Here is an 18,177-nt window from a genome sequence, read left to right as displayed (position 1 = left end):
GGTTTTTTTTTTAAGATTTTATTTATTTATTTGAGAAAGAGAGGGAGAGAGAAAGGGAGAAGCAGACTCCCTGCTGAGCAGAGAGCCCAATGCGGCTTAATCCAGGTCAAGACCCTGAGATCATAACCTGAGCTGAATGAAGCCACCCAACCAACTGAGCCACCCAGGTGCCCCAGTAGGGTTTTTTGTTTTTGTTTTTGTTTTTTTTAAGATTTTATTTATTTATTTGACAGAGAGAGATCACAAGTAGGCAGAGAGGCAGGCAGAGAGAGAGGCAGAGAGAGAGGGGGAAGCAGTCTCCCTGTGAGCAGAGAGCCCGATGTAGGACTCGATCCCAGAACCCTGAGATCATGACCTGAGCTGAAGGCAGAGGCTTAACCCACTGAGCCACCCAGGCGCCCCCCCCAGTAGGGGTTTTATACTGTCTTAAATCAAGTTCATCAGAAGCATTATCCCAAGACAAAGATTTGTATGCAGGTGATTTATTAAGGAAGTGCCTCTGGGGGAAGCTAGCACTAAGGGTAGACTTGAAGGCAAAATTTTGCAAAGAGTAGCTTCATCCTGATCTCCCAGGGGAATTCTGACAAATTGTCCAAAACCAAGGTAAGGAAACAGAACATTCATACTCCCATATCTCTCAAGCATTGGTTAAATACCACCCCAAGGATAGAAATTCCTGGTATTGGGACTCAGCATGTGTGGACAAAGTGGCTCTGGTCTCCTCTAGGGCAACTGGTCAAAGAAAAGTCATATGTGTTGACTGTTGGAACCAAAAGCACACCGAATCCTACAGAGCACAGAGAATCCTCAAAAGTGATCTGAGTGAAACACTCTCTATTAGGACCGATTTAATGTTAAAACCTGTTTAACTATAAGGGCCTGCTTAGCTAGAGCGACTCCATATTGCCTAGGTAGCCATATTGTTTACATCCACGGACTTCATTCCGGGAATAAACGCCCCAATAGTTCCCGGTATTGGTTCTAGTATCGATTCCAGGAGTAAAATCCTTAACAATAGAAGCCACGTACATTGGGTCTGCAGTTATGCCCTATAAAACCAGACTGTGAGATCGGGATAGGGTCGCTCCCTTCGGAGGTGGCCCTGGCCAGTCAGTCTGACTTCTAATGCTTGGCATAGAATAAAGCTTTGCATAACTTTCACTTTATCTCAGTCTTGCTCTTTTGATAACGGACCCCAACACTGTCCACTACAAAAGTTGTTGGAAAATGTAACTAACACATCAAAGACTGAATTTTTTTTTAAAGATTTTATTTATTTATTTGACAGAGAGAGATCACAAGTAGACAGAGAGGCAGGCAGAGAAAGAGAGAGAGAGAGAGGGAAGCAGGCTCCCCGCTGAGCAGAGAGCCCGATGCGGGACTCGATCCCAGGACCCTGAGATCATGACCTGAGCCGAAGGCAGCGGCTTAACCCACTGAGCCACCCAGACGCCCCAAAGACTGAATTTAATTAATTTATCTATCTATCTACATTTATTTATTTATTTATTTATATTATTATTATTATTATTATTATTTAAGTAGGCTCTGTGCCCAACATGGAGCTTGAACTCACAACCCCAAGACCAAGACCTGAGCTGAGATCAAGAGTCAGATGCTTAATTGACTGAGCCACCTAGGAACCCCTGAATTTAATTTTTGAAAATGAGCCATTTAAAAACATAATGTCAAGTAAACAGTGGCATAGATGATACATAGGTTAACAATTATTAAGTTGGCATAAAGATGACTACGGTTTGGCACATGCTGGCTTATCTGTTTTCATTTATATGGTACATTCAGGTATTGAGTTTCCATCTACTAATGGCCATTTCAATCTTCTTTGACTTTTTCCATGCTCTCCTACTATTCCGAGACAATGCTAATTCCCCCACCCCTGTGAATGCCTCAACACTATGTGTATTGCAAGATTTTTCACTTCCTATATGGCATAAAAATTATTGATTTAATATTCCTTCCCTAAAGATTTTGTGAGGTTTTGAAGGCAATGATTGTGTCTTACTCATCTTTGCATTTCTAATGCCAGGCTCCATGCCTGGCTTGCAGTAGGTATTCAGTAAATGTTTGATGAATGGATTAATAAAGAAATCCTTTATGTCCTGTGGAAACTCTAGAAAATAAATTTTATCTTCAGTATAAAGTTTGTATCTTGTAGTAATTAGGCAAAAGCAATTAAAATTATAAGCTACCACTCGAATGCCAATAAAAGTTATTGAGTCTCATCAGATAACTTTTATATTTGGCACAGGAAAGTTCTTACCTGAAAACTTAAAACTTTAGTTGAGAAAAGCATTCTTGATTAAGAGCATTTGATTAAAAAAAGCTCACTGATGAAAAACAGTATGATTTTTTAAAGGACTAAGCTCCTTTTATCTTGCCCTGGTTTGGTTTCACGTTTCAGCGAATAGCACCTTTTGGCAGTATGGCTCCTTGCACTGCCAAATGCGGTATTTGTGGCTGGTCATGCCCTTCCTTGACATCACTCTAGAAGAGGTCATCAACTAATTATCTGCAAAAGCTGGTCGCCATTATTACTTCCAAACTCCAAATGGTGTAGTCCAATGGAATCACAATGACTTTTAAAAAATGAGTTGATTTTTTTTCTTGACTCACAAAAATGCTTCTTAGAACACCGAAACTTAGGACAATTAGAAAGAAATGTATCTGGAGGAGTCAAGATGGCAGAGAAGTAGCAGGCTGAGACTACTTCGGGTAGCGGGAAATCAGCTAAGTAGCTTATCTAAAGATTGCAAACACCTACAAATCCAACAGGAGATTGAAGAGAAGAAGAACAGCAATTCTAGAAACAGAAAATCTACCACTTTCTGAAAGGTAGGACTGGTGGAGAAGTGAATCCAAAGCGACGGGAAGATAGACTGCGGGGGGAGGGGCCGGCTCCCGGCAAGCGGCGGAGCAACGGAGCACAAAATCGGGACTTTTAAAAGTCTGTTCTGCTGAGGGACATCGCTCCAGAGGCTAAACCGGGGTGAAGCCCACATGGGGTCAGCGTGGCCTCAGGTCCCGCAGGGTCATAGAAGGATTGGGGGTGTCTGAGTGTCGCAGAGCTTACAGGTATTAGAACGGGGAAGCCGGCTACAGAGACAGAGCCGAGGAGTGAGCTCTAAGCTCGGGGTTACCTTGAACCGGTCGCAGGCTCGGTTAGCCCGGAATGCGGCTGGAGGCCAGGGTGACGGGAATAATTGGGCGCTGTTCTCTGAGGGCGCACTGAGGAATGGGGCTCCGGGCTCTCGGCTCCTCCGGGCCGGAGACCGGGAGGCCGCCATCTTCATTCCCGCCCTCCGGAACTCTACGGAAAGCGCTCAGGGAACAAAAGCTCCCGAAAGCAAACCCGAGCGGATTACTCAGCCCGGCCCCTGGTAAGGGCGGTGCAACTCCGCCTGGGGCAAAGACACTTGAGAATCACTACAACAGGCCCCTCCCCAAGAAGATCAACAAGAAACCCAGCCAGGACCAAGTTCACCTACCAAGGAGTACAGTTTCAATACCAAGGAGAGCAGTGGAATTCCAGAGGAGGAGAAAGCAAAGCACGGAACTCATGGCTTTCTCCCCATGATTCTTTAGCCTTGCAGTTAATTTAATTTTTTTTTCTTTTTCAATTTTTTTTCTCTTCTTCTGCTAAATTTTTTTAACTTTTACCCTTTTCTTTTTTAACGTTTTTTAACTAGTTTATCTAATATATATATACATATTTTCCTTTTTATATGTTTTCTTTATTGGTTTTCTTTTTTTAATTGTTTCTTTCTTTCTTTCTTTCTTTTTTTTTTCTTTCTGAACCTCTTTTTATCCCCTTTCTCCCCCCTCACGATTTGGGGTCTCTTCTGATTTGGCTAAAGCGTATTTTCCTGGGGTTGTTGCCACCCTTTTAGTATTTTACTTGCTCCTTCATATACTCTTATCTGGACAAAATGACAAGGCAGAAAAATTCACCACAAAAAAAAAGAACAAGAGGCAGTACCAAAGGCTAGGGACCTAATCAATACAGACATTGGTAATATGTCAGATCTAGAGTTCAGAATGACGATTCTCAAGGTTCTAGCTGGGCTCGAAAAAGGCATGGAAGATATTAGAGAAACCCTCTCGGGAGATATAAAAGCCCTTTCTGGAGAAATAAAAGAACTAAAATCTAACCAAGTTGAAATCAAAAAAGCTATTAATGAGATGCAATCAAAAATGGAGGCTCTGACTGCTAGGATAAATGAGGCAGAAGAAAGAATTAGCGATATAGAAGACCAAATGACAGAGAATAAAGAAGCTGAGCAGAAGAGGGACAAATAGCTACTGGACCACGAGGGGAGAATTCGAGAGATAAGTGACACCATAGGATGAAACAACATTAGAATAATTGGGATTCCAAAAGAAGAGGAAACAGAGAGGGGAGCAGAAGGTATATTGGAGAGAATTATTGGAGAGAATTTCCCCAATATGGCAAAGGGAACAAGCATCAAAATCCAGGAGGTTCAGAGCACCCCCCTCAAAATCAATAAGAATAGGTCCACACCCTGTCACCTAATAGTAAGATTTACAAGTCTTAGTGACAAAGAGAAGATTCTGAAAGCAGCCCGGGAAAAGAAGTCTGTAACATGCAATGGTAAAAATATTAAATTGGCAGCAGACTTATCCACAGAGACCTGGCAGGCCAGAAAGAGCTGGCATGATATATTCAGAGTACTAAACGAGAAAAACATGCAGCCAAGAATACTATATCCAGCTAGGCTATCATTGAAAATAGAAGGAGAGATTAAAAGCTTCCAGGACAAACAAAAACTGAAAGAATTTGCAAACACCAAACCAGCTCTACAGGAAATATTGAAAGGGGTCCTCTAAGCAAAGAGAGACCCTAAAAGTAGTAGATCAGAAAGGAACAGAGACAATATACAATAACAGTCACCTTACAGGCAATACAATGGCACTAAATTCATATCTCTCAATACTTACCCTGAATGTTAATGGGCTAAATGCCCTAATCAAAAGACACAGGGTATCAGAATGGATAAAAAAACAAAACCCATCTATATGTTGCCTACAAGAAACTTATCTTAAACCTGAAGACACCTCCAGATTTAAAGTGAGGGGGTGGAAAAGAATTTACCATGCTAATGGACATCAGAAGAAAGCAGGAGTGGCAATCCTTATATCAGATCAATTAGATTTTAAGCCAAAGACTATAATAAGAGATGAGGAAGGACACTATATCATACTCAAAGGAACTGTCCAACAAGAAGATCTAACAATTTTAAATATCTATGCCCCTAACGTGGGAGCAGCCAACTATATAAACCAATTAATAACAAAATCAAAGAAACACATTGACAATAATACAATAATAGTAGGGGACTTTAACACTCCCTTCACTGAAATGGACAGATCATCCAAGCCAAAGATCAACAAGGAAATCAAGGCCTTAAATGACACACTGGACCAGATGGACATCACAGATATATTCAGAACATTTCATCCCAAAGCAACAGAATACACATTCTTCTCTAGTGCACATGGAACATTCTCCAGAATAGATCACATTCTCGGTCCTAAATCAGGTCTCAACCGTTATCAAAAGATTGGGATCATTCCCTGCATATTTTCAGACCACAATGCTCTGAAGCTAGAACTCAATCACAAGAGGAAATTTGGAAAGAACCCAAATACATGGAGACTAAACAGCATCCTTCTGAAGAATGAATGGGTCAACCAGGAAATTAAAGAAGAATTGAAAAAATTCATGGAAACAAATGATAATGAAAACACAACGGTTCAGAATCTGTGGGACACAACAAAGGCAGTCCTGAGAGGAAAATATATAGCGGTACAAGCCTTTCTCAAGAAACAAGAAAGGTCTCAGGTAACCAACCTAACCCTACACCTAAAGGAGCTGGAGAAAGAACAAGAAAGAAACCCTAAACCCAGCAGGAGAAGAGAAATCATAAAGATCAGAGCAGAAATCAATGAAATAGAAACCAAAAAAACAATAGAACAAATCAACGAAACTAGGAGCTGGTTCTTTGAAAGAATTAATAAGATTGATAAACCCCTGGCCAGACTTATCAAAAAGAAAAGAGAAAGGACCCAAATAAATAAAATCATGAATGAAAGAGGAGAGATCACAACGAACACCAAAGAAATACAGACAATTTTAAGAACATACTATGAGCAACTCTATACCAACAAATTTGACAATCTGGAAGAAATGGATGCATTCCTAGAGACATATAAACTACCACAACTGAACCAGGAAGAAATAGAAAGCCTGAACAGACCCATAACCAGTAAGGAGATTGAAACAGTCATCAAAAATCTCCAAACAAACAAAAGCCCAGGGCCAGATGGCTTCCCGGGGGAATTCTACCAAACATTTAAAGAAGAACTAATTCCTATTCTCCTGAAACTGTTCCAAAAAATAGAAATGGAAGGAAAACTTCCAAACTCATTTTATGAGGCCAGCATCACCTTGATCCCAAAACCAGACAAGGATCCCATCAAAAAAAAAAGAAATACAGACCAATATCCTTGATGAACACAGATGCGAAAATTCTCACCAAAATACTAGCCAATAGGATTCAACAGTACATTAAGAGGATTATTCACCACGACCAAGTGGGATTTATTCCAGGGCTGCAAGGTTGGTTCAACATCCGCAAATCAATCAATGTGATACAACACATTAATAAAAGAAAGAACAAGAACCATATGATACTCTCCATAGATGCTGAAAAAGCATTTGACAAAGTACAGCATCCCTTCCTGATCAAAACTCTTCAAAGTGTAGGGATAGAGGGCACATACCTCCATATTATCAAAGCCATCTATGAAAAACCCACCACAAATATCATTCTCAATGGAGAAAAACTGAAAGCTTTTCCGCTAAGGTCAGGAACATGGCAGGGATGTCCGTTATCACCACTGCTATTCAACATAGTACTAGAAGTCCTAGCCTCAGCAATCAGACAACAGAAGGGAATTAAAGGCATCCATATCGGCAAAGAAGAAGTCAAACTATCACTCTTCGCAGATGATATGATACTATATGTGGAAAACCCAAAAGACTCCACTCCAAAACTGCTAGAACTTGTTCAGGAATTCAGTAAAGTGTCAGGATATAAAATCAATGCACAGAAATCAGTTGCATTTCTCTACACCAACAACAAGACAGAAGAAAGAGAAATTAAGGAGTCAATTCCATTTACAATTGCACCCAAAACTATAAGATACCTAGGAATAAACCTAACCAAAGAGGCTAAGAATCTATACTCAGAAAACTATAAAGTATTCATGAAAGAAATTGAGGAAGACACAAAGCAATGGAAAAATGTTCCATGCTCCTGGATTGGAAGAACAAATATTGTGAAAATGTCTATGCTACCTAAAGCAATCTACACATTTAATGCAATTCCTATCAAAATACCATCCATTTTTTTTTTCAAAGAAATGGAACAAATAATCCTAAAATTTATATGGAACCAGAAAAGACCTCAAATAGCCAAAGCAACATTGAAAAAGAAAGCCAAAGTTGGTGGCATCACAATTCCGGACTTCAAGCTCTATTACAAAGCTGTCATCATCAAGACAGCATGGTACTGGCACAAAAACAGACACATAGATCAATGGGACAGAATAGAGAGCCCAGAAATAGACCCTCAACTCTATGGTCAACTAATCTTCGACAAAGCAGGAAAGAATGTCCAATGGAAAAAAGACAGCCTCTTCAACAAATGGTGTTGGGAAAATTGGACAGCCACATGCAGAAAAATGAAATTGGATCATTTCCTTACACCACACATGAAGATAGACTCAAAATGGATGAAGGACCTCAATGTGAGAAAGGAATCCATCAAAATCCTTGAGGAGAACACAGGCAGCAACCTCTTCGACCTCAGCCGCAGCAACATCTTCCTAGGAACATCGCCAAAGGCAAGGGAAGCAAGGGCAAAAATGAACTATTAGGATTTTATCAAGATCAAAAGCTTTTGCACAGCAAAGGAAACAGTTAACAAAACCAAAAGACAACTGACAGAATGGGAGAAGATATTTGCAAATGACATATCGGATAAAGGGCTAGTGTCCAAAATCTATAAAGAACTTAGCAAACTCAACACCCAAAGAACAAATAATCCAATCAAGAAATGGGCAGAAGACATGAACAGACATTTCTGCACAGAAGACATCCAGATGGCCAACAGACACATGAAAAAATGCTCCACATCACTCGGCATCAGGGAAATACAAATCAAAACCACAATGAGATATCACCTCACACCAGTCAGAATGGCTAAAATTAACAAGTCAGGAAATGACAGATGCTGGCGAGGATGTGGAGAAAGGGGAACCCTCCTACACTGTTGGTGGGAATGCAAGTTGGTGCAACCACTCTGGAAAACAGCATGGAGGTTCCTCAAAATGTTGAAAATAGAACTACCCTATGACCCAGCAATTGCACTGCTGGGTATTTACCCTAAAGAGACAAACGTAGTGATCCGAAGGGGCACATGCACCCAAATGTTTATAGCAGCAATGTCTACAATAGCCAAACTATGGAAAGAACCTAGATGTCCATCAACAGACGAATGGATAAAGAAGATATGGTATATATACACAATGGAATTACTATGCAGCCATCAAAAGAAATGAAATCTTGCCATTTGCGACGACGTGGATGGAACTACAGGGTATCATGCTCAGCGAAATAAGTCAATAGGAGAAAGACAACTATCATATGATCTCCCTGATATGAGGAAGTGGAGATGCAACATGGGGGGTTAGGGGGTAGGAGAAGAGTAAATGAAACAAGATGGGATTGGGAGGGAGACAAACCATAAGTGACTCTTAATCTCACAAAACAAACTGAGGGTTGATGGGGGGCAGGGGGTTGGGGTTGTGGACATTAGGGAGGGTGTGTGCTATGGTGAGTGCTGTGAAGTGTGTAAACCTGGTGATTCACACACCTGTACCCCTGGGGATAAAAATATATGTTTATTAAAAATAAAATTTAAAAAAAAAAAGAAAGAAAGAAATGTATCTGATTAAAGCTGGCCTATAGATATTCAGGAGAGCAGAAAAACTTGCTTGGATAGGATGAATACTCTTGGCTTTTTCTACAGATCAGACATGGAATAAATGTCTGTTTTTCAGCTTTTAGTTTCTCCCTATTCAATTCCCAACCCCCAACAGTACAGTTGACGCTTAAACAATATAGGAGTTAAGGACACCAACCCCTGCACAGTCAAAACTCTTTGTATAACTTTTTACTGCCCAAAAACTTAACTACTAATAGCCTACTGTTGACTGGGAGACTTACCAATAACATAAACTGTTGATTAATAAATAATTTGTATGTTATATGTATTATATACTGTAATCATACAATAAAATAAGCTAGAGAAAAGAGAACCCCATTAAGAAAATCATAAGCAAGAACAAATACATATATGTACTCTACTATATTTATGTAAAAAAATCTGCCTATAAGTGGACTCAAACTGTTCAAATCTGTGTTGTTTAAGGGCCAACTGTATATCTGCTATTCTTCCATATACTACCCACTGCTTCTCACAGACTTGGAATCTGTCTTCTAGGCTTCTGTACTCATATCTCTTTAACTTTTTTCTCTAAACAATGTGTTCACTCTGCTCCCTGCCTGCCCCCACCTTCAGGAAGCCTTGCATGTCCTATTTTCTACCTGTGGAGATCATGCCTCTGTTTTCCAAGGAAATACCTACTCACTTTGGAATCTGTCATACATATCTATGCCAATCTCTGAATGGTCAACCTTTCAATCTTTTCAGATTAAAATTGTTCAAAGAAGCAATTCCGGAGGTGCCTGGGTGGCTCAGTTGGTTTATTGACTGACTCTTGATTTCAGCTCAGGTGATGATGTCAGGGTTGTAAGACTGAGCCCCACATGGGGCTCCACACTGGGTGTGGAGCCCGCTTAAGATTCTCTTTCTCCTTCTCCTCTTACTCCTCCCCACCCTCCCTCTCTTAAAGGAAAAAAAAAAGCATTCTGTATGGATTTTATACTCTATTACAGAGTAGAAGGTGAAGCATCATAGAAACAGGGAGATTAGTTCTGAAGGGATCCCTAAGTTATAGCATATGTATTTTAGATATTTTTTCATTGTCTATTCCTCTTTCTGGGAATTAATTTATAATGTAGAGCTTTTAATTTTAAAGATTTAAAATTTTAAAATGGTCAAATAATTCATGATTTAGCCAAAAGCTGTTACAAAATACAATATAGTCTTTAAAGTAAGGAATAAACTGCAAAATAAAACCTTGATTTGTGGGCACAGAACTTCATAACACTTCTCATATTTATTTGAATTATGTCCTCACCTAATCAAAATGTCACAAAGAATAACTCACCAAGGTTGAGCTCCATAGTTGGAAAAGAGAGAATATTAAGTTCCCTCTGGTTTCCCTAAGGAAAACATGGCACTTGGGAAGCTTGGCACTCAGAAATTTGTTGAAATGAAGTTTTATTAATAACCTTGAGGCACTTGATATAAATAAGAGGTCTCTTCAGTTCACAGACTTTTACACAAAATAGTAATATATTCTGAGGAGGTGACTCAGACTTGATGAAATTTGCTTCTGAAGGAAATGATTTCTACCAAATAGTTTGGTGACATAGTTCAAGTTCTCTGTTTCCCCATCTTTAAATAGGAGTGCCTTAAAGTGTTGCTAGAGGTTAAATGAAATAACATGTAAAATGCCTTGTTGGGGTTAAATGAGATAACATATAAAAGGTGTCTGGCCCACATTGAGCACCTAATACAGGTAAGTTTCCTCTTTCCTTCTTTCATATTACATCTTGAATAGTTCCAATGCATGTGTGAAATGGTTGCAGACACATCAACAAAACAGAACGAGTGAAAGATATTCCCTTTACTCAGGTGCTCCAAATATAGCTACTTACTGTACTAATAATTCTCTACAACCCCTTTTTGTCAAGATTTATGCTCATTTTATTACACTATACCCTATTAGTTAAAGACCCTTGGAGAAGTTTATGGTCCAATCTTAATATTAGAAATACATTTCTCACAAGCAACTAGTTTGTGTTTTTCATGAACTATGAATTGTGTAATTGATCACATTTCTCTCTGTGTGCTAGTAGAAAGCTTAGAATCAAATTTGTTGCTTAAGTTTAGCATATTGTATAAGTATATAGAAAATCATGGTATATATTCTTACATTAACTTCTTTCCTATTTTATATCTCTATCAATTTTCTTCTCTTACAATGTTTTTACCTACATTTAATTAATGTGATCTTGGTATATTACATATTTCTTTATAAGCTATCTTAAATCCTGGAGAGAGAATAGGAGACACAGAAAAAATATATACATATATATATATATATTTGTAGATATATAGGTATATCTCCAAAGCCTTATCTGTTTCTACAAACAGCTTCATTCTCCTCTAGTTTGGGCACACCATTGTCCCTAGTTTACAACCTATTTAATTTTCACTATTAATAGCACACACTACATAAAATAATGTAGAAAAGGGAGAAAGAAACTCTCAACAACTGAAAAATATAAGCATATATTGATTTAATAAAAAAAAAGGAGGTAAGTATTATTCACTGTATATATTGCACAGAAAAGCTATCAAGGAAGCTGGGTAAATTTTAATCAATATGGAATCTTTATATTCCATTAAAATTTACACACATAAAAAAGACTTCAAAACTGTTCATTTCCTGTTTAATATTTGAGTAATAACTCAAATATGGTTATAACTTATCAACAGAAACATAATTCTGAACTACAGCTCTTGATAGAATGTTATGTTTTATTGGGATTTATGAACTCATTATTCTTGCAGATGATTTAATTATATGGTCTTCCTATTTTGCATACAAGATTTCAATAAGCAGGACTTCCAGCATCACAGGGGTTCAAAGAAAAACATAAAAGCTGCAGTTAAATTACATAAATAATAACTTCTTGAAATGCAAAAGCCACATATATGATACCTATCTCCAGGGTGTCTGCCTACTTGAAATAAGATCGTCAACATTCCTTTCTAAATATACAAAGTAAAATTTCTTATGCCTGGGTGGCTCAATTGGTTAAGTGTCTGCCTTCAGCAGGGTCCCTCCTGGGTGGCTCAATTGGTTAAGTGTCTGCCTTCAGCAGGGTCCCGGGATCGAGTCCTGCATCGGGCTCCTTGCTCAGTGGAGAGCCTTCTTCTCCCTCTGCCTCTCACCCCACTTGTGCTCTCTCTCTCAAGTAAATAAATAAAATCATAAAAAAAAATTTCTCCAGAATTGAATAGCATAAGGTTCTGTCTTCCTTTTAAAGTACTGGAAGTAGGGGCGCCTGGGTGGCTCAAGTGGTTAGGCGGTTGTCTTTGGCTCCGGTCATGATCCCAAGGTCCTGGGATCAAGCCCCACATCAGGCTCCCTGCTTGGCAGGGCGTCTGCTTCTCCCTCTCTCTCCCCACTGTCCCCCTGCTTGTGCTCTCTCACTCTCTGTCAAATAAATAAATAAAATCTTTTTTAAAAGTAGTGGAATTACCAGACACACTTCTATGTCTTCTTTTTTTAAAATTATTTTTATTAACATATAATGTAGTATTTGCCCCAGGGGTACAGGTCTGTGACTCACCAGGCTTACACACTTCACAGCACTCACCATATCACATACCCTCCCCAATGGTCATAACCCAACCACCCTCTCCACACTCCCCCTCCCCCCAGCAACCCTCAGTTTGTTTTGTGAGATTAAGAGTCTCTTATGGTTTGTCTCCCTCCCGTTCCCATCTTGTTTCATCTTTTCCTTCCCTACCCCTCAACCCCCCTGCCCTGCCTCTCAAATTCCTCATATCAGAGAGATCATATGATAATTGTCTTTCTCTGATTGTCAATGTCTTCTTCTAGAGAAGTATTATTGTCATATGTATTTAGTTCCCTTCTGTGAATAAAACAATGCCATGGAACCCTTAAAGGGGAGACTGGAGTGAACCCCGAGATACATAATCTGAACATCCTCCTTTAACAGAGGAGAATGAGGGCCAATAAGATGAGATTAATTTTCCAAGGCCACACTCTAGCATCAGCGTCATTACTCACAGATTTTTATGAGAGAGATTCCTATTGAAATCTTGGCCAGAGATGATGATTGTTGCAGCAAGTTTGAGGACAATGTGAGGCACAATCCCTCTATGAAGAATTTTATCCTCTCACAGACCCTCTACCCCCCCCCCCATTTCTGGCATCCTCACTCCATGAAGAATACTGTGGTCCTTGGGTTGAAATGTTACGGGCCCCCAACAAGAATAATGTTAGTAGTACCTCATTTTTCAAAATGCCACCAAATATCTTACCTTAGAATCATTGAAATATTTAGTTGAATGCTGTCTTAGCTAGTCTGATGGTTCTCAATCTTGACTACATAGTGGAATGACCTGAGGAGCCTCAGAAATCACTGATGCTTCTGTGCCCCCATAGATTTTGACTTGATTGGTTCCACGTGCAATCTGGGCATTAGTATTTGAAAAAATATCCTCAGATGATCCTAATGTACCAGGGAGGGCGGGGGGCAAAAACCTCTGATGTAGTCTGACAACTCCCTAGCTCTCCTCTTAGTTCATTTTGTAGATTAAAGTGAGACCCAAAGAGTCGGAGACTTGCTCACCCACAGCTGGTTATGATGGTTAGTTTACAACTTCAGTTTAGTCCTGTGTTCCTGACTAACAAGAAGATCCTGTGAGAAAAGGTGAGATTTTCACCAGCAGCACTCTTTGGGGCTGCCAGAATACTGGGAAGCATCTTGTCCTTCCTTGTTGCTTCTGGAATGACATCCATGACGATCTTCTGTTATTGGATCAAAACATTGCTATGAGGTTGGCATGAATTGCCCTCATTTTATATATGATAAAATTGGTGCTCAGATAAATGTTCATAAGCCCACATGTTTATATTAGGTTCTCTGAGAGATTTTGAATAAAATCCTGTTAGAATTAGAGTACATTCAAATTATTTTGTTTTATTATTAGAAATCATATCCCTGTCTCAGTACTTAAAATTTAATTCATTCCCAGCCTTACTCATGAATTAAATGAAAAAAAAATTCTTAAAAAGAGACATGTATTATTGTATGAAGGGATAAACACTTTTTTTTTTACCCTCATGATCACATATGGTCAACAAGGTTTTTTTTAATGCCAATAATTTATTTGTAATGACATCCATATAAAAGGATTTTTCTTATAATAAAATCTCATAGGAAACATAAAATCTAATGGGAAATATTGGATTAGCATGAGTAAAATACATGAGATCGTGTGTAAAAGGATCATACATAATAACTGCATTTGTAAATTCTTTTCTGAGAGCGGGAGGTGGTTATGGTTTCACTGGGAAGACTTGTGTGAGTCAGCATTGACCTATCAGCCCATTGACATTTGGGATCCTTTTGGCAGAAACCCGACTCACCACTGGATCTGTGACCAGGGCCCCGCTCTGAAGCAAGGAGGGTTACAAAGAAACAATGCCTTTGGTTGATGGGAGGCAGTAACTACATTGAAAAGGGCCACCCTTGACTGTGTAATTCATAGTGACTCACATTCTGACCTTGGAGGAGACAGTCACATGTTTCACACTGCTGCTTCTAGCATCTTTTAAAGTCATAAACCTAATGATTATTGAAAATGTACTACTTGGGACAGGCAACCACTTTCTCAGCTTTCTTGTCTCCTTCCAGTTGCTGGCCAAACCCCCAAACTAGTGGACTTCTTCCTCTTTCAGCCCCTTCAGAAGCCCCTGGCTGATGGACAGTCCATGTGCCTACTGTGTTAGGTAACTATAAAGGGTCATAGTCTTGGAGATTTGGCAAACTACCCATAAAACCTGCTAACCCCCCCATTCTTTGTTTTTCTATAGTAAAGCTGAGAGTAAAAGGGCATAAGAATTGTCTCCTTCACTGTTATGATTGGTTTCTAGAATATAACAAAATGTATTTATACATCAATATATGGATATGTAGATAGATAACAATAGTCCTCTCTCTCAATCTGTGTGTGTGTGTATGTCCTCTCTCAGCAAAGAAAAAAGATTGAAAATAAATACATTAAATTGGTAAGCACTTTTTCGCCTCTGGGCAACGAAAAGCTTTTTTCCCACTTCTTTGTTACTGTGCTTTCTAAATGTTCTGTGATGAGCTATTTTATTTATATTTACAAAAATAAAATATAAAATATTTTCCTGTTAAGTATAAACCATCTTATCCCTTTGGTCTGTGGCAAACAGTCTAATTAGCGAGAGCACCAATTTACCTTAAAATCAAGAAGACCGGTTACTTAAACCCTATTCCTTCACAGATAAAATGAAGGTACAAGTTAGCTAAGAAAGTATATTTTGAGGGGCGCCTGGGTGGCTCAGTGGGTTAAAGCCTCTGCCTTCGGCTTGGGTCGTGATCCCAGGATCCTGGAATCAAGCCCTGCATCGGGCTCTCTGCTGAGTGGGGAGCCTGCTTCCTCCTCTCTCTCTGCCTGCCTCTCTGCCTACTTGTAATCTCTGTCTGTCAAATAAATAAATAAAATATTTTTTAAAAAAAAGAAAGAAAGTATATTTTGAGAAAACTGAGAAGCATAAAAAGATACTTCTGGCTATAAAGAGGCAATATGAGAGATCCTGGTGATGATGGAAATGTTCTGCCTTAACTGTGTGGATGTCAGAATCCCAGTTGTGATATTGAACTACAGTTTTGGAAGATTGTATCATTGGGAAAAGTTGAGTAAAGGATATACAGGACTGTCTATATTAGCATCCTAGAACTGCATGTGAATCTACATTTATCTCAAAATAAAAAGTTTAATTTTAAGAAGTCCCTAAAAGGTGTTGCTCTGCTATTTCTTAGAGGCATTAAAGGCAGAAAGTCATCAATTTATCCATCTCTGGGTCATTCTGAAGTATATATTCAATATTCTCTCTTCCTGATTTTCATGATAAAATTTTTTGTTTCATTATCTCTTAATACTTTAGGACACAGAAATACATTTTCTTTTTTTTTTTTTTTTAAAGATTTTATTTATTTATTTGACAGAGAGATAGATCACAAGTAGGCAGAGAGGCAGTCAGAGAGAGAGGAGGAAGCAGGCTCTCCACTGAGCAGAGAGCCCGATGCGGGCCTCGATCCCAGGACTCTGGGATCATGACCTGAGCTGAAGGCAGAGGCTTTAACCCACTGAGCCACCCAGGCGCCCCAGAAATACATTTTCAAAACAACCGTGAATGACTGGAAAAGGATTCTGTCAAATGAGAACATGTATTGTTGAGAGCCAGTTTTCCACAGGTCCTTTGCATTTCTGCGTGTCTTGTGAGTGAAGCACTGACTGCTTATTGTTCTAGATGATCTCTTCAAGGAAGTTTGTTTAGTGAACAGCCTTGGAAGATAGAGGGTCTTCTATCAGAGCAAAGGACAAGCATGCGTATTGCCCGTTTAAAAATATGTGGGTTTCTGAAGCTCAGAGTTCCCCTCAGTACACAACCCCCTGAGTGAGCAGTTGTCATTGGACCTCTTGATGTCACTCTGTAGGACGTGGGGCTCAGGGAACTACTACAAAAATGTTGATTCTCAGGCTGCTTTGGTTGCTCTAAGTAATAAATTGTCCTTTGTGTCTGACCCAAGTGTTTCATGTCTTCCACCAGCATCTATGAAATTGTACCAGTTTAACTTGTTAGGTTCAAGTAGGGTAAAATCTTAGACCCTTAAGAGTTCTTGAGAGTTTTGGTGGTGAGGATAGGATACTGAGAGATGTGACTTTCTGGATGCAGGCCTGTAAGCGCGTTAATGGGATCTGAAGAAAGCCCAGGGGAATTGGCAGGAAGCATGCTGATGCAATTTTATGGTCAACAAGACACTAAATGGTCTGCTTTATTTCCTGACCATGAGGGGAGATTGGGAAGGGGATCACAAGTAAGAGACAGGTTCAAAGACAGCTACCCAAATGACAGCTGCCTCTTTGTTGTTAATTATCCTCCAAATGGAGGATTTCCTTGCCAATCTGGTGGTGAGCGTTAGGTCCACCCCATCATACAAGATGAGAACATGAGCTGTTGTCTGAGTAATGGGAAATGGTTGTCCCAGATTAAAGTGAGCCATGCTCAAGTTGAAAGAGGATACAGCCCCACGATCCCAGAAAACAATGTGGCTGTGGCTGAAGAGTCAAGGGTTCCCAAGACTGTGACAAATGAGGATATCACTACCTGACATAGAGCACTGTGAGGGCCAAAAGCAATGAAGTTCATTGGATTGAGCAAGGTGACACTGCCATGTTGTTTGAAACTGGAAGGAAATGAAAACCTTGTTTAATGGACAGAGCCACTGTATTAGTTTGCTCAGGCTGGCATAACAAAATGCCACAGACTGGGTGGCTTCAACAACAGAAGTTTATTTCTCACAATCCTGGAGGCTGGGAAGTCCAAGATCAAAGTGAAGGCTGATGAAGAGCTCTTTTCTTTGCTTGCAGATGATTGCCTTTTCACTGTGTCTTTACAGAGCCCACAGAGAAAGAAAGAGACCTCTGGTGTTGCTTCCTCATCTTATCAGGAGGCTAATCCCATTATGGGGGCTCCTTCCTCGTGATCTTATCTAAACCTAAATACCTCCCAAAGGCCCCATCTCCAAATATCTTCACACTGGGAGTTAGGGCTTTAACATGTGAATTTGGGGAAGACACAAACATTGTCTGTAATAGCCACTTTCTACCTTCATGTTCCCTGATTTCTTCCTTCTCCTCTGCTTCCTTTTCAATTGCTTTAAGGAGAAAAACAACCAGAGGTAGTGCTTGTATATACATATGATAGAATATTACTCAGCCATAAAAAAGAATGAGATCTTGCCATTCACAACAACATGGATGGACCTACAGGGTATTATGCTAGGTAAAATAAGTCAGACAGAGAAAAACAGATACCATATGATTTCACTTATGTGTGGAATCTAAAAAACAAAACAAATGAACACACAAAAGTACAGAAACAGACTCATAAATACAGAGAACAAACTGGTGGTTGTCAGAGGGGAGGTAGGGAAGATGAGCAAAATAGATGAAAGGGATTAAGAGGTACATACTTTCAGTTATAAAAGAAATAAGTCACAGATGTGATAAGTACATCATAAGGAAT

This window comes from Enhydra lutris, unplaced genomic scaffold, assembly GCF_002288905.1.
Source record: "Enhydra lutris kenyoni isolate GAN:26980312 unplaced genomic scaffold, ASM228890v2 scaffoldscaffold3, whole genome shotgun sequence".
Lineage (NCBI taxonomy): Eukaryota > Metazoa > Chordata > Mammalia > Carnivora > Mustelidae > Enhydra > Enhydra lutris.
The sequence above is the reverse complement of the archived record's forward strand: the minus strand, read 5'-3'. Positions refer to the sequence as shown.